The 23,774-nt window shown below is 43.7% G+C and overlaps 1 protein-coding gene and 2 long non-coding RNA genes across 4 annotated transcripts in view; 1 reads left to right on the top strand and 2 right to left on the bottom strand.

Annotated features, from left to right (window-relative positions):
* LOC147349747 (uncharacterized) overlaps window positions 1-23,774 on the bottom strand; it is a 168,600-nt gene that overhangs the window by 19,122 nt on the left and 125,704 nt on the right. Inside the window, exon 1 of one of the 2 annotated variants that reach the window (XR_015150474.1) lies at window positions 388-1,373. The exons of the other annotated variant lie outside the window; for it this stretch is intronic. This is a non-coding gene — a long non-coding RNA (uncharacterized LOC147349747). Of the gene's footprint in view, window positions 1-387; window positions 1,374-23,774 lie in introns of those variants that run through there. 2 annotated transcript variants of the gene reach the window in all.
* Window positions 1-23,774, top strand: part of LOC147349748 (uncharacterized) — a 75,788-nt gene that overhangs the window by 23,940 nt on the left and 28,074 nt on the right. The gene's annotated exons all lie outside the window — the stretch shown is intronic.
* On the bottom strand, window positions 7,113-10,193 carry LOC147349749 (uncharacterized). Its single transcript, XR_015150481.1, has 2 exons — window positions 8,118-10,193; window positions 7,113-7,340 (listed from the first exon to the last, which is right to left on the bottom strand). It is a non-coding gene; the product is annotated as an uncharacterized LOC147349749 (long non-coding RNA).

Raw genomic sequence — 23,774 nt, 5'->3', positions numbered from 1 at the left:
TAATATTTATTTACTTCACTGCATCAGGTCTTAGTTGCAGCATGTGGGGTGCACGGACTCTCTAGTTGTGGCAAGCGGGCTTAGTTGCTCTGAAGAATGTGGGATCTTATTGGTTCCCCAACCAGGAATTAAACATGCAACTCCTGCATGGCAAGGCAGATTCTCAACCACGAGACCACCAGGAAGTCCCTAGGAAAGAATTTCTTCTACTTTTGACCAGGATTATAGGCAGGCAAGATTGAATGATTTTCTTTCCAGGTCCTGTGCATTTAGCTCATCTATAGGGAAGCCCATCCGTGACCTGGTGAGAATGTTAGTGGTGGTTCTGTGCTGTCTGCAGGGCTGGGTTCCCAGAGCCCACTCCTGCACATGGAAGTGGGGACTCACCTGTTAGGGTGTTGTGTCCAGCTCCCTGTGATCCCATGGACTGTAGCCTGCCAGGCTCCTCTGTCCATGGGGTTTCCCCGGCAACAATGCTGGAGTGGATTTCCATTTCCTCCTCCAGGGGATCTTCCCATTCTAGGGATTGAACCACGTCTCTTGCATCTCCTGCACTGGCAGGTGGATTCTTTACCACTAAGCCATCTGGAAAGCTGTATTAGGGTGTGACTCACCATTTGAAATTCAGATGAGCCCTCCAGTTTGGAATAGCCCTTTGCGTACTGGGCCATAACTCTATCTTTTATTTTCAAACTTCAAAGTTTAGTTTTGAAATAAATGGTTTATTTCACCACATAAGCCTACAGTTTCCCCCCCTTCCCCCGCCCCCAGGTAAAAGCGACAGATTTAAACTTAATCAACTGTTCTGGGACTTTATTGGTGTCAGCTAGTTGGCTGTTTTCTCTGAGAGTGCTTCAGAGTCAACAGCTGAATATTTGCCTTGCTTTTGATCTTTGAGGTAGTCCAGCTGCTTTGTTCCACTAAGCCTGAAATTAACACAAGAAGTCAGGATTTAACTACTTTGAGGCCTTCTTTCTTTTTATCAAACCAAATGCAATTATTTGATCTAAAAATCAATAATATAAACTTTAAAGTCAAAAGGAAGATTAGAAGGGTGGAAGAGAAGTTAAAAGAAGTTAAAAGAAGAAAAGAAACAACAGTTTCTTTTTTTTTTTTTTTTATGTAGGTATAGAGTATAGAGCAGTGGCTCCCAGGGCGGGGGGGATAGATGTGCACGAGGGTGAAATGAATAAAGGGGGTCAACTGCGTGGTGATGGACAGAAACTAAAGTTTTGATGGGTAGCACCTTAGAATGTATCGTTGTTGCTGTTTAGTCACTAAGTCATGTTGGACTCTTTGCGACCCCATGGACTACATAGCCCACCAGGCTCCTCTGTCCATAGGATTTCCTAGGCAAGAATACTGGAGTGGGTTGCCATTCCCTTCTCCAGGGAGCACAACAGTTTCAATGAGAGATTTGGAGAATAAAACGTGCTAGTACGTAGAGCAGCACTGACCGTCTCGTAGGATTTTTGTTTAATTTAAAGATAGATCTTATTCTCTGGTGGTTGTACTCATGCAAACTGAATATAAAAGAAAATAGTAATAGTTTGTATAACATCACAAATATAAGGACTCAAGCTGCTAGGGCTTCAGGGTGACAGCCTGAAAGTCAAAATGGATTTGTGTTTATGCACTCATAATTTTTATTTTCCGCGTACAGACTGATTTACAACGAAAGTTTTGCTAACCTTGGTAATAAGCTCATTAACCGTTTACATGACTTCTTACATCTATGTAGTTTTACTTTGCAGTTGCAAGAATTCCTGTTACCGATGAACTTTAACTTGCATAAATAATAAAATGAAAGAAAAATGCACAGTTAATTACTGCTTGAATGAATAAATGAATGATCCATTAATCTCTCATCATTGCTCTTTATCAAAGCCAAAGCTCTTCTCAGAATGAAATAATGACAGTAGTAGGAAGTGGGGGAAGAGAGGGAAGGGAGATTTATTCTTTTGGACTAGAATGATCAACCTGGGGTCCAAATGAGAGAAAATAAGGGTCTCAGCTGGTGAGAATTCCCCCACATCTCCCACCCATTATGGGGTTTGGCTGCAGGTGGGGGAAATTGCCATCTCAAATCTCATTCCTGGGGACTGCCTCTCCTATTTCTATTTGAGAATGGCAGATAAGCGAGAAAGAGGCAACTCACCACAACTCTCTGAAGTCCTGGAATAGAAGGTGCCCTGCTCCTGTGAGCAAAAGAGACTCCATGAGTTCTGCATGCTAGCATAGCGAGTGCAAGCTGACGTTTAATATCTGCTTGTCACCCAACCCAGACAGAGGATGGAAAATGCTGAACACCCTCCTAGAAATTCACATGAGTGTTTTGGTCATTTAAGAGAAGAGCGCTTGCTCGAAAAAAAGAATCGTGCCTTTCATCTGATGAACTCTACTGTAACTAGGCACTTCTTCAGTGTAGTAAACCATTTACTTCTGTCAAGAAGGTCTTGTAGCAGAACTCGGAAATATAAGTAAGCTCTTTTTGTCTAGTTGTAATTGTTCAGTTGCTATATTGCGTCTGATTCTTTGTGACTCATGGAATGTAGCACACCAGGCTTCCCTGTCCTTCACTATCTCCTGGAGTTTGCTCCAGGTCATATCCATTGAGTCAGTGATGCTGTCTAACCGTCTCATCCTCTGCTGCCCACTTCTCCTCTTGCCCTCAGTCTTTCTCAGCATCAGGGTCTTTTCCAATGAGTTGGCTCTTTGTATCAGGTGGCCAAAGTATTGGAGCTTCAGCTTCAGCATCAGTCCATCCAATGAATATTTAGGGTTGATTTCCTTTAGAATTGACTGGTTTGGTCTCCTTGCAGTCCAAAGGACTCTCAATAATCTTCCCCAGCACAACAATTTGAAAGATTTTTGTCTAATCTTACAACAAACCAGGAACTCAGATCCAGTTTTGAGATGGCCCAGTCAAAGCAGAGATAACCTCAGGTCCCGTTTGCTGTAGTTACGCATGTGAAAAAAATACGAGTTGTGCTTTTTATGATCACTTTCATGAAATCCCAGGAAACACCTGTGGAGCAGTTCTGGGATGAACGTGGACTTTTGCACTGAACTGAAGAGTATGGTCTGAGAGGAAGGGCACCTTCTATACACCAGATGGAAAGCATTCATCCATGAGCCTGTTACAGATCATCATTTATTCTCCAACGTCATAGTCTGTTCACCTTGTCTGGAATGCTTGGCCCCCAGATATGAGGCTATTCTAAACAAGCAGTGAGAGAGAATGGCTTTAATACTTCCCTACCAAAAGGCATATATAATGGTGGTAATATATCTTGTTAGAGATTCCCATGTCAATTCATAAGGCATTTAGCATAGCAACAGGGCCCAAAATCACATTCAGATTGAGGAAAAAATGGGTGATAATTATAATCAGAGGGCATAACCCCTTTTACTTTTAAAAATATGATTTTAAAAGTAATTTATAATCAAGTTTCATCATATTCCTATTTCAGATTTCAAGAGAAATTGATTCGCTGTAATGATATTCTTTTCCTTTGAATATAAACCTGTTGGAGGTAGCACATTAAAGGAATTTGAAACTACCTCTGGCTTCCTCATCTAAGAGGACTTTACACAGGCTGATCCTCTGTCTGGAAAAGTCAACTCCTTTCCAGAGATGGGAAGGAGTTGGGTCAACGATGGGTTGGACAAACGATGGGTCGTTTGTTCCATCTTCCAGACTTCAGTTTATTTTATGAGCCCAACTATGTGCATCCACCTGCTGCGTTGCTCAGTTGTGTGCAGCTCTTTGCAACACTGTGGACTGTAGCCCGTCAAGCTCCTCCGTCCATGGCGTTTTCCAGGTAAGAATACTGGAGTGGGTTGCCATGCCCTCCTTCAGGGGAGCTTCCTAATCCAGGGATCAAACCTGAGTCTCTTATGTCTCCTACATTGGTAGGTGGGTTCTTTATCATTAGCACCACCTGGGAAGCCCATGAACTCAATTAGGCACTCCCCAAAATTCGCTTGTTGAGGTCCTAACCCCCAGGACCTCAAAACCTGACTGTATTGGGAGATAGCATCTTTAAAGAGGTAATTAAGGTTAAATGAGGTCATTCCGGTGGGCTCTAATCCAATCGCACTTGTGCCCTTGAAAAAATAGGTCAGGATAGAGATGTAGACACAGCACACACCACGTGAAGACACACGAGAGTGCGACAACCTGCAAGATAGGAAAGGTGATTTCAGAAAAAGTCAGTCTTGCTAACCACTACTCTTGGATTTCCAGACTCCAAAACTGAGAAAATACATTTCTGCAGTTTAAGCCACCCAGTCTGTGCTACTTGTTACTGCAAACTTAGCAAACTCATACAGTTGACACGTCCCTTATCTGTAGGGCCGTCAGTCTAAATTAGTCTAATTATGCTTCCTTGTGTCGCTTTTGTCTTCTTTTTCATAATTTTTATCACAATTTAAAACCATTGCATTTTATAGAACCAAAAATGCCATTGACTGTAAAATGCACAATTACTGTATCTACCTCTGAGAAAATTGGATAAAAAACCCAAACATTCAAGGTAGAGAATTTAGCATGGGACTCCATATATGAAGTTGGCTCACCAATGGAAGGGCACATCAGAAACAAACCCAGCCCAGAGAGAAAGGGACAGCAAGGAAACTCCACCTTAGTCCTGGTGGGAAGAAGAAGCAACTCTCTCCTCGACTTTGTATCAGGAGGTGATCATCATGCAGGTGTCTGGTCTGAAGTCCAACTGCAAGTGTGGTCCAGAGAAGCTCAATCAGGGGATACACTGTATTTTTTATCTTTAAATTATTTACTTTGTGTTGGAGTATAGTTGCTTTACAGTGTTGTGTTAGTTTCTGCTGTATAGCAAAATGAATGAGCCATACATTATACATATATTCCTCTTTTTTGAATTTCCTTCCCATTTAGGTCACCACAGAGTGCTGAGTAGAGTTCCCTGTGCCATAAAGCAGGTTCTCACTAGTTATCTGTTTTATTCATAGTAGTGTATGTATCGGAGAAGGCAATGGCATCCCACTCCAGTACTCTTGCCTGGAAAATCCCATGGACAGAGGAGCCTGGTAGGCTGCAGTCCATGGGTCGCTAAGAGTCGGAAACGGCTGAGCGACTTCACTTTCACTTTTCACTTTTATGCGTTGGAGAAGGAAATGGCAACCCACTCCAGTGTTCTTGCCTGGAGAATCCCAGGGACGGGGGAGCCTGGTGGGCTGCAGTCCATGGGGTCGCACAGAGTCAGACACGACTGAAGCGACTTAGCAGCAGCAGCAGCAGCAGTGTATGTATGTCAATTCCAGTCTCCCAATTCATCCCACCCCGTGTCCCCCCTAGTGTCCATCCGTTTGTTCTCTACATCTGAGTCTCTATTTCTGCTTTGCAGATAGGTTCATCTGTACCAGAGTAATGCAGATAAAAATAAGTAAATGGGGCCTAATTAAACCTAAAATGTTTTGCACAGCAAAGGAAACCATAAACAAGACAAAAAGACAACCACAGAATGGGAGAAAATATTTGCAAATGAACAAATTGATAAGGGACTAATTGCCAAAAAATACAAACTGCTCATGCAGCTCAATACCAAAACAACAAACAACCCAATCAATAAAAGAAAAAAGTGGGCAGAAGACCTAAATGGACATTTCTCCAAGGAAGACTTACATGTGGCCAGCAAACCAGTGAAAAGATGCTCAACATCACTAATTTTAGAGAACGCAAATCAAAACTACAATGATGTATCAGAATGGCCATCTGATGATGATCAGAATGGTCATCATCAAAAAATCTATAAACAATAAGCACTGGAGAGGGTGTGGAGAAAAAGGAACCCTCTTACATGGTTGGAGGGAATGTAAATTGATGTAGCCACTACGGAGAACAGTATGGAGGGTCCCTGGAAAACTAAGAATAGAACTACCACGTGACCCAGCAATCCCACCCCTGGGCATATACCCAGGAGTGTATTTTAATGTAGGATATACTTTAAAAGAGGTTTCATGTTGGGAGTAGCCCTGGGTGAAAGAAATGAATGCAAATACTCTCTGGAAGAACTTGGCTCCCTTCCAGGCCATCTTGATGGTAAGACACGTTCATCATTTAGTGAGACTTTATGTTACATATGCTGTTATGTTGAAAAGAAAATAACTGCTTCTTGAGATAAATGAGATATGGTATGATTTGATTGCATGGATATTTGCTTAGTGTCTGAGGTCCATAGATCACATTGGCATCTGTTTGCTCCCACCTTTATCCTTCTCCCAGCAGTAGTGATATATAGTGGGGATCTGATAAAGAGGAATAAAATGAATGAGTAAAGCAAAATCTTCTTGAGTTTTACCCACTGAAATTTTGACTTAAAAAAAAAAATTCCAGTTCTGTTGGATTGACCAATGAATTGATGCTTTTGAACTGTGGTGTTGGAGAAGACTCTTAAGAGTGCCTTGGACTGCAAAGAGATCAAACTGGTCAATCCTAAAGGAAATCAATCCTGAATATTCATTGGAAGGACTGATGCTGAAGCTGAAACTCCAATACTTTGGCCACCTGATGTGAAGAACTGACTCACTGGAAAAGACCCTGATGCTGGGAAAGACTGAAGGCAGGAGGAGAAGGGGATGACAGAGGATAAGATGATTAGATGGCATCACCGACTCAACGGACATGAGTTTGCGTAAGCTCCGGGAGTTGGTGATGATGGACAGGGAAGCCTGTCGTGCTGTGGTCTATGGGGTCACAGAGTCAGACACGACTGAGCAACTGAACTAAACTGATTGGATTTACCAAAAGGTTCATTCGAGTTCTGCCATAAGATATTATAGAAAAACTTGAATGAACCTTATGGTCAACTCAATATTTCCATTTACTTACATGTGTTGAAGGAATTTTTAATGCAGTGGAAGGAACATTGGACTTGGAAACTGGAAAACTTAGATTTTGGTCTTAACCTCTGTACTGATTAGCCCTTAGATGTTGGGCAAAGGCCTTAAACTTTCTGGGCAACTTTTAACCTCTCTGTAAAATCATTGCCTTGTATCCTGTAATCTCCACAGTCTTTGCAATTCTAATAGAATATTCTCCAGTGGCAAGAAGAGGAGAACCATGAAACACACAATTGGTAGAGATTCACAAGTATTATTATCCTCTGACCTCTCCTGGTGTGACCAGGTAGGCAGTTGACATGATGCTGAGAACTTGGTCATGGATGAAATTCTCCCATGACTCTCTTCCTCTTCACTAACCCCATACTACACAAAGATGACTCCTTTAGTGACTGCTTCAAATATTTTCCTGCAGTGATGTAAATAGCAGTGGATTGTGGATGAAGGGTAAGAAACAGCACCTGGGAAAAATAAAACATGAATGGAAGTATTAGGTATTTGTCATGGGTGAGAGAAACTCCAAGAGTTTGAAAGAAGGCAGAGACAAATTACTGAGATCAAGGCAAATTGTGTGTGAGAAGTAAGGTAGATTTATAAGAAATAGGCCAATATAAACCCTGAAGCTTTGAGGCATGCAAAAAACAATTTACAGACAATCAGGAACAAGGAATTCTCAGGAGCTGAAGTTAGAGACAAAGCAAGGAGAATGCAAGGCTTCCCAGGTGGCTCCATGGCACAGAATTCACCTGCCAATTCCTACTGTGACACAGGTTCAATCCCTGGGTCGGGAGGATCCCCTGGAGGAGGGCATGGCAACACATTTTAGTATTCTTGCTTGGAGAATCCTGTGGACAGAGGAGCCTGGCAGGCTACAGTCCATGGAGTTGCAAAGAATCACACACAACTGAAGCAACTTAGCACGTGGGCACATATTGAATGAAAATTTTAAAATAAATATGAAATAAATATGTGATTTATTCTTTTTGATTGAAGCAATTTGTCTTGTTTTAATTTATATGGCTGTGCCGGGTCACAGTTGTGGCACTCACAATCATTGTTGCAGCATGCAGGATCCAGTTCCCTGACCCGGGATTGAACCCAGGCCCCCTGCACTGGGAGCATGGAGCCTTAACCACTGGACTACCAGGCAAGTCCCTGTGTGATTTATTCTTCCTAGTAAGTGAAGCAGCAATTTCTTATACAATCCCAGGGAAAACAGAGAGGTCTATGCTACCTACCTCTGGACAAGGGAAGACGTGTAGAACAAGTCCCAGCGAAGAGGAAGAAGGGAGTGTCTGCCATCTGCCCCGACAGGCTATGGGAAGGCCAAAAAGAAGAGCATGGGGACACGAGAAGGAAGACCTGGGGTACCACGTCCTTGCTCCAGGCTAAAGAAAAGGCAGCACCTTACGAAATACCTGACCAGCCAGCCACTCTTCCTGGCTTCATTAATATTCAACTCTTGTGGTTTTTTCTGCATATTTAATTTTATCTGCTTGTGAAACTTTATTATATGTGTTTGTATCCACTAGCGATCTCTAAGGAACGAAGACCAATACACATTAATTATGTGAAAGCCAAAAAAAAAAAAAAAAGAGGAAAAGCAACCACTGTCTAGGCTCAGTCCAGATAATAATCAGGTCTTCAATATTAGACAAAACAACTGAAGGTTTTGAAGAGTTTATTTGGAAAATTTAGGAAGTACAGTGGAATCCTAGCTTTAAAATTTTTCCCCTGAGAAATAGTATGTGTGTGTGTGTGTGTGTGTGTGTGTGTTACAGGAATGGCAGGCATAGAGTTGGTGCTAAGGATGCTTTTAATATTGCATGTAACTAAAATACATAATCATATATTCCTTATAGATCTTCAAGGAATCAGAACATATTATTCATATAATACACACTCATAGACACACAAGTATACATGTACACACCATATGTCAGTTTTCAGAGAATTAGAATGCAAATTCACTTAATAAAATATGGTGAGTATAACTTTAATCTTTGAGATTCAGGAGCTATTTTTGGCTCCTTCTGCCTCCGGGTGTATTACTATGAACGTAAGTGATTGTGCCATTCTTCACAGTCTAGGTTGTTCGCATTTTTTTCTGATTATTTTATTGTGAATGGATGGGAGCCTTCCATTGTACTTCCACAGTTATGCAGACCTAGTCACCAATGTGCAGGTCATTTTGGGGTACAATTGGGGCACTTACAGAAAAACAATAAGACTTGTCTTAAGATGGAAATATATGTGAAAGCTTTGCTAGTTATTTCTTTGGGGTGATTGGTTTCCCATAGCAAACAAACAAAACCCCAAGGAGACAGAGTTCATATTTACTTCAGGAGACAAGAGAAAATTTTAGTGAGGAGGTCACATTTGAGCTTGGCTTTGAGGGGTTAACCCATTAACTAACGGAGCCCAGAGGGGATTCTGGGAGGAAGTCTCAGTGGGAACAGAGGGGCAGAAGCAGCTCGGAGGTGAGTCCCCCACTACTCAAAGTTGGGTCTGGGAGGCAACACCATCAATATCCCTGACATTTGTGAGAAATGCAGTCTTAGATCCTCACTCCAGCCCTCCTGAATCATTCTACATTTTGATTGATGATTCACGTGCATATTAAGTTTTAGATGAACTTGTATAGAATGTTGCTTATATTATTTGTAAATATGGCTAAAAATTGGATCCAATTATGAAGGGCCTTGATACTATGCTGAGAAACGTTGACTTTCTGTGATAGGTTATATGTACCATTGACAGCTTCTAAGCAGACACTGATGGGTATGTTAGTTGCTCAGATGTCCAACTCTTTGCAATCCCATGGACTGTAGCCTGCCAGGGTCCTCTGTCTATGGAATTCTCTAGGCAAGAATACTAGGGTGGGCAGCCATTCCCTTCTCCAGGCGATCTTCCCAACCCAGGGATCGAACCCGGGTCTCCCGTGTTGCAAGCAAATTCTTTACCATCTGAGCCACCTGATGTGCAAACTGAACACCAATTCAGTGGAATCAATGCTGGGCTTACTGTGGGACAGGTCTTACAACTCCGCTGATGTGTCAAGTTCCTCCAACTTGAAGTCTGGGGAGGGAGGCAGTGGTAGCAGCTAAGTGGGCAGGTCATTCTTGGGGGCCTAGACCAGCTAGGTGGGTAGGGCATCCACTGAGCAGTGGCTATTTACCAACTGCCCATGTGCAAATAATATTGGATTGGCCAAAACGTTCATTGAGGTTTTTCTGTAACATTGTATGGAAACACCTGAAAAACTTTTGGCCAACCCAGTACTTTGGGAACGTTGCTCTGGTTTCTCTGTTTTAGATGCATGTTATTAAGGAGAGGTAGAAGACAGGAGAAAATAAGTAAAAGGGTATATGACTAAAACTCAGTGACGTCGCTCAGTCATGTCCGAATCTTTGCGACCTCAGGGACTGCAGCCTACCAGCCTCCTCCATCCATGAGATTTTCCAGGCAAGAGTACTGGGGTGGGTTGCCATTACCTTCTCCAGGGGTAAAAGACTTAGTACTTTGTCCACCTGATGTGAAGAGTTGACTCGCTGGCAAAGATCCTGATGCTGGGAAAAATTGAGGGCAGGAGGAGAAGGGGGCAGCAGAGGATAAGATGATTAGATAGCATCACCAACGCAGTGGACGTAAGTTGGAGCAAACTCCAGAAGATAGTGAAGGACAGGGAAGCCCGGCATGCTGCAGTCCATGGGGTGGCAGAGAGCTGGATATGACTTAGTGACTGAACAACAACAAAGGCTCAACTCTTTTGTTTGGGACACAACAGAGAGAAAGGAACAGGATAAAGATAGTTGAGAAACTGCAGAGGCAAACCGACAGAACCACCAAAGTCAGGTTCATTTTTCTATAACGTGCCCGGCATTGTGCTAGGCCCTAGAGTATCAGGACAAAACACATTCTTCCCATAAAGTAGCTCAAAACTAGGGATGGAGGCAGCCATACCACAAACAGGTTCTGGGTGGCACGGTGGAATTTTCAGGGAGGTGAAGATCCTTATCTGGCTGAGCCCCTGTAAATAGAGGAGTGGAGGGCTGGAGACTTGAAGAGAAGCCTGTTCACATCACTGGAGAATGAAGTTTCTGTAAGTGAACTAACAGGGGACCAGGCTGTAAGAACAGGCAGGAGCATGACTCAAAGGACCTTTCTATGGGGCAGTGGAGAAATCCTACTTTATCTCAGAGGCCATGGGCAAACGTTGAAGGATGCTAAACAGGAGAATAATATGGAGAGAATTGGATTTTCAATAAATAACTCTGCCAACAATGAAGATGATGAATGAAAGGGAAGCAGTACAATTTGCAGAGAAATCAACGGATGAGAGACATTTGAGAAAAGAGCAGTCAACTGTGTTAGAAACCATGAAAAATGGGCGGAGAGTTGGCGGGGGGCCTGGCGGGGGTGGGACCCATTGTCTTGTTGGTGAAGAGGTTATTGATATCCTCTGAGAAGATAATTCAGTGGAGAGCAGGTGTCTACCAAAGAGCTGAGGCGTGTCGCGGGAACAGGGAACACCTGTGAGTATTTGCAGCTGGCAGGCTATGCAGCCCCATAGGGCGAGGAGAGATCACAGGCATTGTATCTACCAAGTTCTCTGTGGGAACAGGGGTTTTTGCTGTTCATTTTTTTCTAGAATAGTGTTATACAGGTATCTTCTAGTTGCCAAATGCGTGGGGATCTACATAAATGGATGAATGAAATATTTTGAGTCATTTTGCTTTAATTTGGAGTAGCTTCACCTTTCAGTTGCAACACTTTAGTATAGTTTCTAATGAAACTAAGACCATTTGGCCGAAGAGGCTTTCTCATTCAGACTGTTGGGTAATAACAGTGAATGAAAAAAAGTGAAAGGGAAAGTGTCAGCTGCTCAGTCGTGTCAGAATCTTTGCAACACTATGGAGTGTAGCCCACCGGTTTCTTCTGCCCATGGGCTTCTCCGGACAAGAATCCTGGAGCAGGTAGCCATTTCTTCCAACAGGGGATCTTCCTGATCCCGGGATCGAACCCGAGTCTCCCAGATTGCAGGCAGATTCTTTACCATCTGAGCCACCAAGGAAGCCCCAACAGCAAATGAAACCCAATCGAGTTGACCAATTTCATGGCCCCTCTTGTCAGTACTGTCCAATGATGCCTAAAATGAGTGTTACGTGCACAACTTTCCTCTCAAAACACAGTTAGTTCAGCTGGGCTTCAGTTTTAAAAGCCTCTGAAAGGCTTATTTGCTCTACATGAAGAGAGAATGAAGGCACGTTGGTGCTGAGTGACAGTGTCATCCACGCCTCTGTGTGCGGAGTCAATGCACGGTCTTTATTGACATGGAAAGAAAACCAGTATTTGTAGAGCATGTGCCAAGCATTGGTTACTGGGTTAGTGACCTTCATTTCAACAACAAACCCATGAGGTGGTTATTTTCACTCTCAGGCCAAACAGAAGGACAGGGGCTGGCACAGATGGCTCACGAAGTGTTCCTGGGCTCCTAGCGACAGGATGCAGATTTGGGGTTGCCTGACTCCAAGGACTGGGCTTTCTCTCCCTCACCACACTACCTCTTGAGAAAGTAAGATGTAGCAACTCTGGTAATTATTATGTGTTAATTGCTGAGTCGTGTCCCACTGTGACCCCATGGACTGTGGCCTGCCATGCTGCTCTGTCCATGGGATTTCCCAGGCGAATACTGGAGTGGGCAGCCATTCCTTTCTCCAGGGGATCTTCCCAACCCAGGGATCCAACCTGGGTCTCCTGCACTATAGGTGGATTCTTTACCAGTCTGGGCCACCAGGGAAGCCCAATTATGCCAATTATGATAGGAATGAAAATGTTAAGTAACATGAATGGAAAAAGGACATGTGAAATGAAAGAAATGTGGGAAGTCTGAGGGTCTCTGGGGTGGCCTGTGAGCTGTTATAGATCTGCCTTGTGGGATGGGGCTACTTCAGTGTCTTTCGGAAGAGATCTCAGACATGGATGAAGCTCAAAGCTGATTGGGTTTGCAAAACACACCAATTGTAGGTTCTGGAGTTATCATTACTAGTTCAAGTTTAGCCATTTGACTGTGAGTTTGGGGATTTTAGCTTCCCTGGTGGCTCAGACGGCAAGGCATCTGCCTGCAATGCAGGAGATTCGGGTTTGATCCCTGGTTTGGGAAGATCCCCTGGAGAAGGAAATGGCAACCCACTCCAGTATTCTTGCCTGGAAAATCCATGGTTGGAAGAGCCTAATAGGTTGCAGTCCATGGGGTCGCAAAGAGTCAGCCATGACTAAGCGACTTCACTTTCTGGGAGGATTTTGATCTTCAGAAGCCTGTAAGCTTCCTCTGAGTTCCCACTCTGCCATCTATGATACAACCAATGGTGGCCATTTATTCAGTGCTTACTACAGCTGGGTCTCTGCTCTTCATATTTATAAGCTTCCTGATTATTACAACTGTCCTGTGAGGTAGGTATTTCTATTCCTACTAGCACATGTGGATAGTGGAACTTAGAGAAGTGGGAAAATTTGCTTCAGTGTACATAGAAAGTGAAAAACTGTGGTTTGGACTTAAATCCATGCTGATTGGAAGGGTGAGTTCTCAGAGCCACCATGATCTGCTGCCTTTTATGCATCTGTTTTTTTTTTTCTTTTCCTGATTGTTCACTTCACTGAGTTTCCCACTGGGCTTTGAAGCACTTGAGGGCAGAACTGACACATCTTTGGACACTTGGAAGATAAGTCAGTGTCTGACACATGGTAGGTGCCGAAGAAACACTGGGAAGAAGGAAAGGATGGATGGAGGGAACAGGGGAGGACTAACTATTAATATTTCATGTCTATCCTAGTCTTTTCCATATGTGAACATAAATTTTCTCTATATATATTTAATGTAAGAGTATCACAATAGTTATACTATTTCTCACTTGTAGTGTGTAGTGAGCTTCTTTCTATGTCATTATATAGTCTTCTAAAAATTATTTTGACATTTAAACAAATAATGTTATTCCCTGTTTCCCTCTTTTCCCACCAGAAAAATAAGTTGCTTATTGGGAAAATTTCAAAATGCATTACCTTTTTAAGACTTCTAGATATGAGTTGGACTTCCCTGGTGGCTCAGAAGGTAAAGAATTTGCCTGCAATGCAGAGAAACGAGTCCAGTCCCTGGGTTGGGAAGATCCCCTGGAGAAGGGTATGGCTACCCACTCCACTATTCTTGCCTGGAGAGTCCCATGGACAGTGGAGCCTGGTGGGCTATAGTCCATGGGGTCGCTAAGGGTCGGAAATGACTGAGCGACTTCACTTTCACTTTTTACTTTCATGCATTGGAGAAGGAAATGGTAACCCACTCCATGTTCTTGCCTGGAGAATCCCAGAGATAGTGGAGCCTGGTAGGCTGCCGCCTATGGGGTCGCACAGAGTCAGACACAACTGAAGTGACTTAGCAGCAGCAGCAGCAGCAGCAGATATGAGTTGGACTTCCCTGGTGGTTCAGAAGGCAAAGAATTTGCCTGCAATGCAGGAGAAACTAGTTCAGTCCCTGGGTTGGGAAGATCCCTTGGAGAAGGGTATGGCTACTCCCTCCAGTATTCTTCCCTGGAGAATCCTGTGGACAGTGGAGCCTGGTGGGCTACAGTCCATGGGGTCGCAAACAATCACACACGGCTGAGCGACTAATACTTTCACTTTCACTGAGATTCTCTCATGGGTTATACAAGCCCCTAGAACTCTATTCAAAATTTAATTTTCACCAAAAAAATTTAGCCATCTTAAAGGTAGGACTAGATATACTTACAAGACCAAAGTTTGGTAAGGTTATTTCCAAACTTAAAAATCTCAGAGCCACACCATTTTATGAAATGAAACAAAAGGCCCCCAAAACAGCACAAAATGAAACTCTCAAGCTCTACATAAATTGCATTGGTACTGCAGATTTTTGTGTTTTAAAAGGAAAAACTAGGTTACCACAAGACACTGTGTATTTAGACAGGAACATGTTAGGCTGGTGTTCTCTGCATGTTGATTGCTGCTTGGATTTACTAGGTTAATCTCTTTCATCCTTGTTTTCAACAACTCAACATTTTTCCATTAAGGCTTAGTGAGGGGCCAGGAATGCAATTTAGGGATTTGGATCCTTAGAATTTAATCCCCAGGGTGTGTTGTGTTTGGAGAATTCAGGTAGAGTCTTGTGGATCTTGCCTTGAGTTTGGGCATTTGGTTTCTGCGGTTCTGAACCAGCCTGGACCTCGCTGCCAGTACTGGAGATTGGACGTGTATGAAGCCATCTTGAGAGAGGGAGTCTCTGCTAAGAAAGACAGTGGCTGGTTCCTATCTGCCCTGTGCAGGTCCTGCCCAGCTTCTTGCTCTGGAAGCAGACCTGGCTCTTCCCATCCTAACCAACTGAACCTGTTCTCATGCTATTTTGCCAGAGCTGATGGCAGTTACAACTCCATGGGACCTTTGGCACATGTTGGCTGGGTCACTGGCGTTCTACGGAGAGGAAGGGGAAGAACAAGACTAGCTGACAGGAAAGCAAGTGCAGAAACACAACTCAGTGTGGCTGGACCCTCAGTCTAGGGAATGCCCCAGATTCATATGCGACTCTCAGCTCCCAGAGTCACAGGGATGCCATTATCTACTTGCATCATCTTGCTAAGCCTTGGATTACCTGTCTGTAAAACAGGCATGAAAAACACACTTTATAGAACAGCTGTGAGAATTAAACAAGAAAGCTTGTGTAAACTGAATAACACAATACCAGTCACGTAACTAAGGTCTTATCAATCACTGAATCAACAAATAGGTATTGAATACTGACTATGGGCCAGTGCGCGGAGGTAAGTCAGCAGATGTGGTTCCTTTCTGTAAGGAGATTATGTTCCATAAACTCAACAATGTGAGTAATGTTTTGCCGCTATTATTATACAGTATGCTGCTGCTGCTGCTGCTGCTGCTAAGTTGCTTCAGTCATGTCCGACTCTGTGCGACCCCATAGGCGGCAGCCCACCAGGCTCCGCTGTCCCTGGGATTCTCCAGGCAAGAACACCGGAGTGGGTTGCCATTTCCTTCTCCAATTATATGGTATGCTTCTGCTAAGTCGCTTCAGTTGTGTCCGACTCTGTGCGACCCCATAGGCGGCAGCCCACCAGGCTCCCCCGTCCCTGGGATTCTCCAGGCAAGAACACTGGAGTGGGTTGCCATTTCCTTCTCCAATGCATGAAAGTGAAAAGTGAAAGTGAAGTCGCTCAGTCGTGTCCAACTCTTAGTGACCCCATGGACTGCAGCCTACCAGGCTCCTCCATCCATGGGATTTTCCAGGCAAGAGTACTGGAGTGGGGTGCCATTGCCTTCTCCGATTATACGGTATATTAGCTATCTATTTCTATATAACAAATCATCTCAAAATACAGACACTTAAAACAGCAAATCTTTATTTTCTTCATTCTATGGGTCAAGAATTGGGGGTAGATTAGTTAGGTGGTTCTGGTTGGTGCTACAGGGATGAGAGGGCTTCCCTGGTGGCTCAGTGGTAAAGAATCCACCTGCAATTCAGGAGTCACAGGAGATTCAGGTTTGATCCCTGGGTTGGGAAGATCGCCTGGAGGAGGTCATGGCAACCCACTCCAATATCCCTGCCCGGAGAATCCCATAGACAGAAGAGCTTGCTGGGCTACAGTCTGTAAGGTCACAAAGAGTTAACACAACTGAAGCAACTTAGTATACACAGGGAACGGAAAGCTTGACTAGTATTGGAGAATTCAGTTCCAAGATGGCGCAGTCACATGGCTGTTGGCAGGAAGCCTCCATCCCCTGCACATGGGCCTTTTCATAGGGTCTGATGGATCATCACAACATGGCAGCTGGCTTCCCCCAGAGTGAGTATTCCAAGAAAGAGAGGAAGGAAAAAGCTGTCATATCTTTTATGACCTATTTTTCAGGAGATACAGTCTGCCACCATATTCTATTTGTAAAATGAGTCAAGAAGTCTAGCCCACACTCAAGATTAGGTCCCACATTTTGGAAGGAGGAATTTGGAAGTACCTGTGGACATATTTGAAAGATACATATTACCATGTGTAAAACAGATAACTAGTGGGAAGCAGCTGTATAGCACAAGGAGCCCAGCTTGGAGCTCCATGATGACCTAGAGAGGTGGGATGGGAGGTGGGTGGGAGGCTCAAGAGGGAAGGGATATATGTACACTTAGGGCTGATTCATGTTGTTGTATGGCGGAAACAAACACAACATTGTAAATAATTGTCCTCCAATTATTAATAAAAGTAAGTTAAAAAAAAATCACCCCATAAAGTACAGGAAAGAGATCAGAGAAGAGAGTGGAGACATTGCTAGAGGTCAGCTCAAAAGGGTTCAGGATGGCTGTTTCCAACTGGAAGCAACAAGGAGTATCTTGCCATTTTGGTAGGAAATAATATGCTTCCCTGGTCTCTCAGGTAGTAAAGCGTCTGCCTGCAATGCAGGAGACCTGGGTTTGATCCCTGGGTCAGGAAGATCCTGTTTCCAGGAAATGGCAATCCACTCCAGTACTCTTGCCTGAAAAATTCCAGGGATGCCTGGTAGGCTATAGTCCATGGGGTCGCAAAGAGTTGGACACAACTGAGCAACTTCACTTATTCACTGGGGAGTGGAGTTTCCCAGATGCCCAGCAAGGAACCAGCTACTGATTAATTAATACGTGAACATCAGATATATGAACAGAGCATATTGAGATCATGGAATGGCCTCACCTGAGTTCTCTGTGCTGTTCAAAGTCCAAAAGAAGGAAAGACCTGTTTTCTAGAATGTTCCTGCTTTTCCTTACATTTCTGCAAAGAGACCTGTTAGGAGAGCCTTGTCCCTTCTGAAGTTCAGAGAACTGGACTTAAGACTCTTTCACTTTTTTATCTATACAGAAACCTTTGCAGGTTTGAAAACTTCTTAATATTCATAAAGCCAGAACAGTATGTTCAGTCATCATAAGGAAGCACAGAATTTCTGATTTTACTAGAAACAGCTGAAAACCATAGATACTCACGTCCTTTCTCTTATGACACAGTTTTATCTCTGAGCTGATGAACACATGCTCACTTCAATAACAGGAGTGAAACCAACCTTTGCCTCATTTATTTCTTCTAAGAACCCTGAGCACTGAAGCACTGATGCTTTTGAAATACAATGGTGGCGAAGACTCTTGAGAATCCCTTGGACAGGAAGAAGATCAAACCAGTGAATCCTAAAGGAAATCAACTCTGAATATTCACTATAAGGACTGATGCTGAAACTCCAATACTTTGGCCATACGATGTGAAGAGTCATTGGAAAAAAACTCGAATCTGGGAAAGATTGAGGGCAGGAGGAGAAGGGGGCAAGAGAGGATGAGATGACTGGATGGCATCACTGACTCAATGGACATGAGTTTTAACAAACTCTGGGAGATAGTGAAGGACAGGGAAGCCTGGCTTGCTGCAGTCTGTAGGGTTGTAAGAGTTGGACATGACTGAGCGACTTAACAACAACAAACTCTTGCATAACTCAAAGGGCCTGGGATCCTTTAACAGAGAGAGAACATTCCCCACACATCATTCAAAACAACTGATAATGCCAGAAATCAGTAGTTACCCATTGCTGAATTTGATTCCTATGCGTGTTTAGTTTTACTAACCACCATCCTGGGTGAGTAGGCACTTTAAAATCTGTTGGTTTGTAGACAAAGCAAATAAAACTCATCTGTTTATCATATAACTGTTTTGAGAATGAGAATTGCTGTAAGATTTCCATTGGCAAAGTGTTTTAGAAGCCAGGTTGGGCCCTCTGTGGCTTTTCATGGATTATTTGTTGCCACAGACAGTTCACCTTATGATGAGCTGGGCCAATACTCTCAAGAAGAAAAAGCATGAACACCATCCCCTTCTTTCTTCTGTTTCCTCCCCCTCTCCATAAGGTGGGTGTTTATTTGACCTCATTTCCACTGGCTAAATTAAGGAAGAGAATTTATACCTAATTTAGTAGCTCAATGAGGTTCCATTGCTCTTTGGAGAAAGACAAAATTCCTCTTTTTCATCCACGGAACTCTGTGTGTCCTGCCCTGTCTCCCTCTCCAGTTGTGCTAGATCCCATTCTTACCCTTGATCTCTCTGTTTTAATCACATTGGCTTTCTCTTAGTCCCTCATGGTTCCTACCATCTTCTGCCACAGGACCTTTGCACACACTGTTTCCTCTGCCCATAATGATCTTCAACTCTCAGTTCTCCAGGCACATCAAGGAAGCATTTCCCAAGCTCCCTGGCTAGGTCAAATCCCTCTTTAAAGGCTCTGCAAGTGCTATGTAATTCTTTCTAGTCTTGGGTTTGCTGCTATTCTAACACATGTTGGTTTGTCCAATGAATTTCTTTCTATTCATCTTCCTTGGTAGATGAAAGTTTTGGGCTATACCCTACATGCCTACAAGGGCTGTGCTTGCCCAACTTCAAGACAGAAGAGAGAGCCCAGAGTCAGCAACAGAGATATCAGTGATTTAACTGATGCGTAAGCTTACACCTCTGAAGCAGAGTCCTGTAGTGGCACCCCACTGTGCAGTGGATGGCGGGCAGGATATGGTGGCAGTCTTTGCTCCCAGAGGGGAAGGGGAGGTTACCAGTTGTAGGGGAATTGACGTCGCGTGGGCTATTATTCACCAGGGAAATCAGTAGAGGGACACGCCCCTCACTGCTCCTTTGATAAGAACATCACTGGCTGGGGCTTGGGGCAAGTATGAAGGAAGGTCAGTCAGGTGAGGAGGGTAGAAGTGGAGCAGGCTCTGGTCAAGCAGGGGATATGCAGAGAGCAAGAGAGCAGCCATCTTGAGTGGCCTGATCATACAGAAGATTAGACTGTGTCTGTTTTTAATCACCTCGGCACCTAGGTTCTTGGCACAGTGTCTGGGATGTCAGAGGGGCTGACTCACTATTCACTGAAGGCACCGGGGTTTGACCTCTTCCATCATTGTTTTCTAACTGTGAATTTTGGCATATTACTTAACTCTGTCCTCTTCAAATGGAGTTGGTAATATATACTGAGCTCTTGAGGCTGTCATAAACGTTAAATGAAGTAATTGATGTAAAAATACTTAACACTTAATACTGAACATATACCAGGCACATACCAGAAGATAAATGGTGGAATATTCATGTTATTCTTCAACCATCACATATATCCTCAAAAGAAGAAAACAGATTTCTTAAAAGTCCATATTGATCACAGTGCAGGAAGAGCTTGAAGATGGTCTGCCTGTCTCCATCCCCAGAGAGGGTTCCAGCAGGCTCCCTAATGTGTGTGTTAAATTTGATGCCTGCCCCACAGGCCAGCACTTTAATATTAGCAAATGAGCCTTTTTCACTTTGAATCTGGAGCTTTTATATGAATATGTGGTAATTGTTTCAGTTGTGTCTGACTCTTTGTGACCTCATTGACACCCAGGGTCCCACCAGGCTCCTCTGTCATGGGATTCTCCAGGCAAGAATATTGGAGCGGGTTGCCATACCCTCCTCCAGGGGATTTTCCCTACCCAGGGATCAAACCTGCATCTCCTGCATTGACAGGTGGGTTCTTTACCACCAGTGTCACCTGGGAAGCCCTTATATGTATCTGGCACCCTCATTTTTGTGGTTGTCACCCAAGGGACATCTCTTGATCACCTGGCTCTGGAAGTCAGATGAGTGTGTGTTCTTGGTCCTGTGTGGCTGTAATATTTAGGGTCACCCAGAAAGAAGCTCAAGGGCTTCCCAGGCAGTGCAGTGGTAAAGGATCTGCCTGTTAATGCAGGAGACACAAGAGATGTGGGTTCAATCCCTGGGTCAGGAAGATCCCCTGGAGTAGGAAATGGCAACCAGCTCCAATATTCTTGCCTGGAGAATTCCATGGACAGAGAAGCCTGGTGGGCTACAGTCCATAGGGTTGCTAAGAGTTGAATGCGACTGAGTGACTGAGCATGCACGAATGCACAGAAGAAGCTCACACCCCTGTACACTATCCTGAATTTTGTGACTGCTACCAGGGACACCTCTATATCACCTTGCTCTTGTGGCCAGGGGGGCTTCTGCTCATGGATCCCAGAGGACATAAGCAATGGAGAAAGAGTTCTTAAATAGTCACCACCCGCGGGGCACAGCAAGAGGCAACAGACCCAGAGGCCTGGTCTGTCTGTGAAGGAGGCTTATTAACTAATCATTATGACTGTGGCCTGAGGGGCAGGTTTCTAATTAAACACACATCCAGGAATCTAGGCGCTGACTGTAATCCTTTCCAGAAGACTTGGAGGATGGGTACTCTTTACTGTCACTCTCCTGGGGGGGAGCTTTATGTGCATCTGGCCCCATGGTTTTTATGTCTGGTGCCCCAGGTTTTGTGACTGATGCCCTGGGGATATCCCTTGATCACCTAGCTCTGGTGGCCAGGGAGGCTCGCGTTCCTGATTCCTGTGAGACTGTGGCAGTTGGAGAGACGGTTCTCGGGAGGCTACCACCCCCAGAGCACTGCACGGACAGTGTACTGAGGCACAGCCCAGGCTCCTGGTCTTTCTGTGAAGGGGCCTCTTTGCTTATCCTAGCGCTCTGGGCTGGGCTTCACATCTGGCACATGTCTAGCGGATTATGGAGTTTCTCTCAAGGAATGCAGGCTGTGGATGCCATCTCGGTGTTCTCCCTCTGTCTTGATCCAGCTCACCGGCATCTTCCAGAAAGGAGCGTATACACTAGTCTGGAGCCCTGATATTTGTGACTTCTGCCCAGGGGACAGCTCCAGATTGCCTGGCTCTGGTGGCCCATGGGGCTTATGCTTGTGGTCTCACAGACCTGTATATAACTGCATACTTTTAAAAACTGCTGCCTTTCTGAAAGCCTGGCTTCTAGCACCTGAATCTAGAGGTTGAGATCCACCCCTTTGGGATACTGGCAGGTTTTGGCACATTTTCAACTACTGGAAGCTACTGGAAGTATAATAGTCTGCTTGGACAAGCACACAGGTTTGAGAAACAATGAGCTGGGGCAGCGTTGAATAGCAAGGTTCATCTCCTATACAAGATCAGTCCTTCAAGACTAGAGGAGATGATTGTTTTATATACTGTGAAGAAATCAACACAGAGAGTCAAGCAAAATGAAGAACCAGGGAGGCACGTCCTGAATGAAAGAATAAGAAATGGAGATAACTAATTTACCTGATGAAGAGTTTAAGAAATAGTCATAAAGATTCTCACTGAACTGTAGAGAAAAATGAATGAGCACAGTGAGGACTTCAGCAGAGAATGGAAGTATACCAAATAGAAATCACAAGCTGAATAATACAGTAACTGAGTTGAAAAATACACTAGGAAGTTTCAACAACAGACTAGATGAAGCAGATCTTCTGTTACTTGAAGACAAGGCAGTGGAACTCACCCAATCAAAGTGGCAAAAAGAAAGAAAAATGAAAACAAGTGAAGATAGCGTAAGGGCTTTGTGTGTGTGTGTGTGTGTGTGTTAGTTGCTTAGTTGTGTCCGACTCTTTGTGACCCCATGGATTGTAGCCCGCCAGGCTCCTCTGTCCATGGGATTCTCTAGGCAAGAATACTGGAGCGGGTTGCCAGTTCCTTCTCCAGGGAAGGGAATTATGAGAGAACATCAAATAAACTAACATTTGCATTTTATGACTCCAAGAAGAAGAAAGAGAAAGAGGCAGAAATCTTATTTGAAGAAATAATGGCTGAAAACTTCCCTAACCTGGGATAGGAAACAAACACTTAGATCTATGGAGCCCAGAGAGTTCCGAAAATTATAAATTCAAAGGCACCCACAGGAAGGCACATAGCCAAATGTCAAAAGTTAAAAACAAGGAGAAAATTGTAAAAGCATCAAGAGAAAAACAACTTGCTCTGTACAAGGTTACCCCCATAAGACAATCAGGAGACTTTTTAAGCAGGAGCTTTCAGGCCAGAACAATATGCTCAAAATATGTGTGGATAGGCTACTGGTGGCTCAGTGGTAAAGAATCTGCCTGACAATGCAGGAGACACGGTTTGATCCCTGGTCTGAGATGATCCCACATGCTGCAGTACAACTGAACTTGTACACCACCACTACTGAGCCTGGGCTCCACGGCCTAGGAGCTGCAGCCACGGAAGCTGGCACACCCAGAGTCCATGCTCTGCAACAAGAGGAAGTACCACAGTGAGAAACCCATGCCCTGCAAGTAGAGTAGCCCCCACTCACTGCAACTAGAGAAAAGCCCACACAGCAGCAAAGACCCACCACAGCCAAAAATTGCCAAATAAAAATTGTTTAAAAATACCTTAAGACAAATGAAAATGGAAATGTAACATACCAAAATTTATGTAATGCAGCAAAAATTTTCTGAGAGGGAGGTTCATAATGATAAGTGCCTACTTCAAGAAACAAGAAAAATTTCTAATGAACAACCTAACTTTACACTTTAAGGGACTAGAAAAATAAAAACAAATGAAGCCCAAAGTTAGTAGGTGGAAGGAGATAGCAAATGTAGAGTAGAAATAAATAAAATAGAGGAAAAAAACCAAAGCAAAACAAAAATCCAGAAAGATCAATGAAATTAAGAGCTGGTTCTCTAAAACAACAAAACTGATGAAACTTTAGACACACTGAAAAAGTAAAGGAAGAGGATTAGAAGCAAATAACATCAGAAATGGAAGAGAAGATATTACAGTTGATGCCAGAGAAATACAAAAGATCATGAGACTCCTGTGAATAGTTATATGCCAATAAATTGGACAACTCAGAAGAATTGGATAAATTCCTAGATGCATACAGTCCACCAAAACTGAATAACAATAAAATAGAAAATCTAAACAAACCAACTACTTGTAAGAAGATTCAATCAGTAATCAAAAACTTCCCAACAAACCAAAGTCCAGGACCAGATTGCTTCAC

This window comes from Bos grunniens, chromosome 21 (assembly GCF_055505025.1).
Source record: "Bos grunniens cultivar Pamir isolate PY7600 chromosome 21, Bosgru_T2T1.0, whole genome shotgun sequence".
In the NCBI taxonomy this organism is placed as follows: Eukaryota; Metazoa; Chordata; class Mammalia; order Artiodactyla; family Bovidae; genus Bos; species Bos grunniens.
This window is presented reverse-complemented; position numbering and strand designations above follow the sequence as displayed.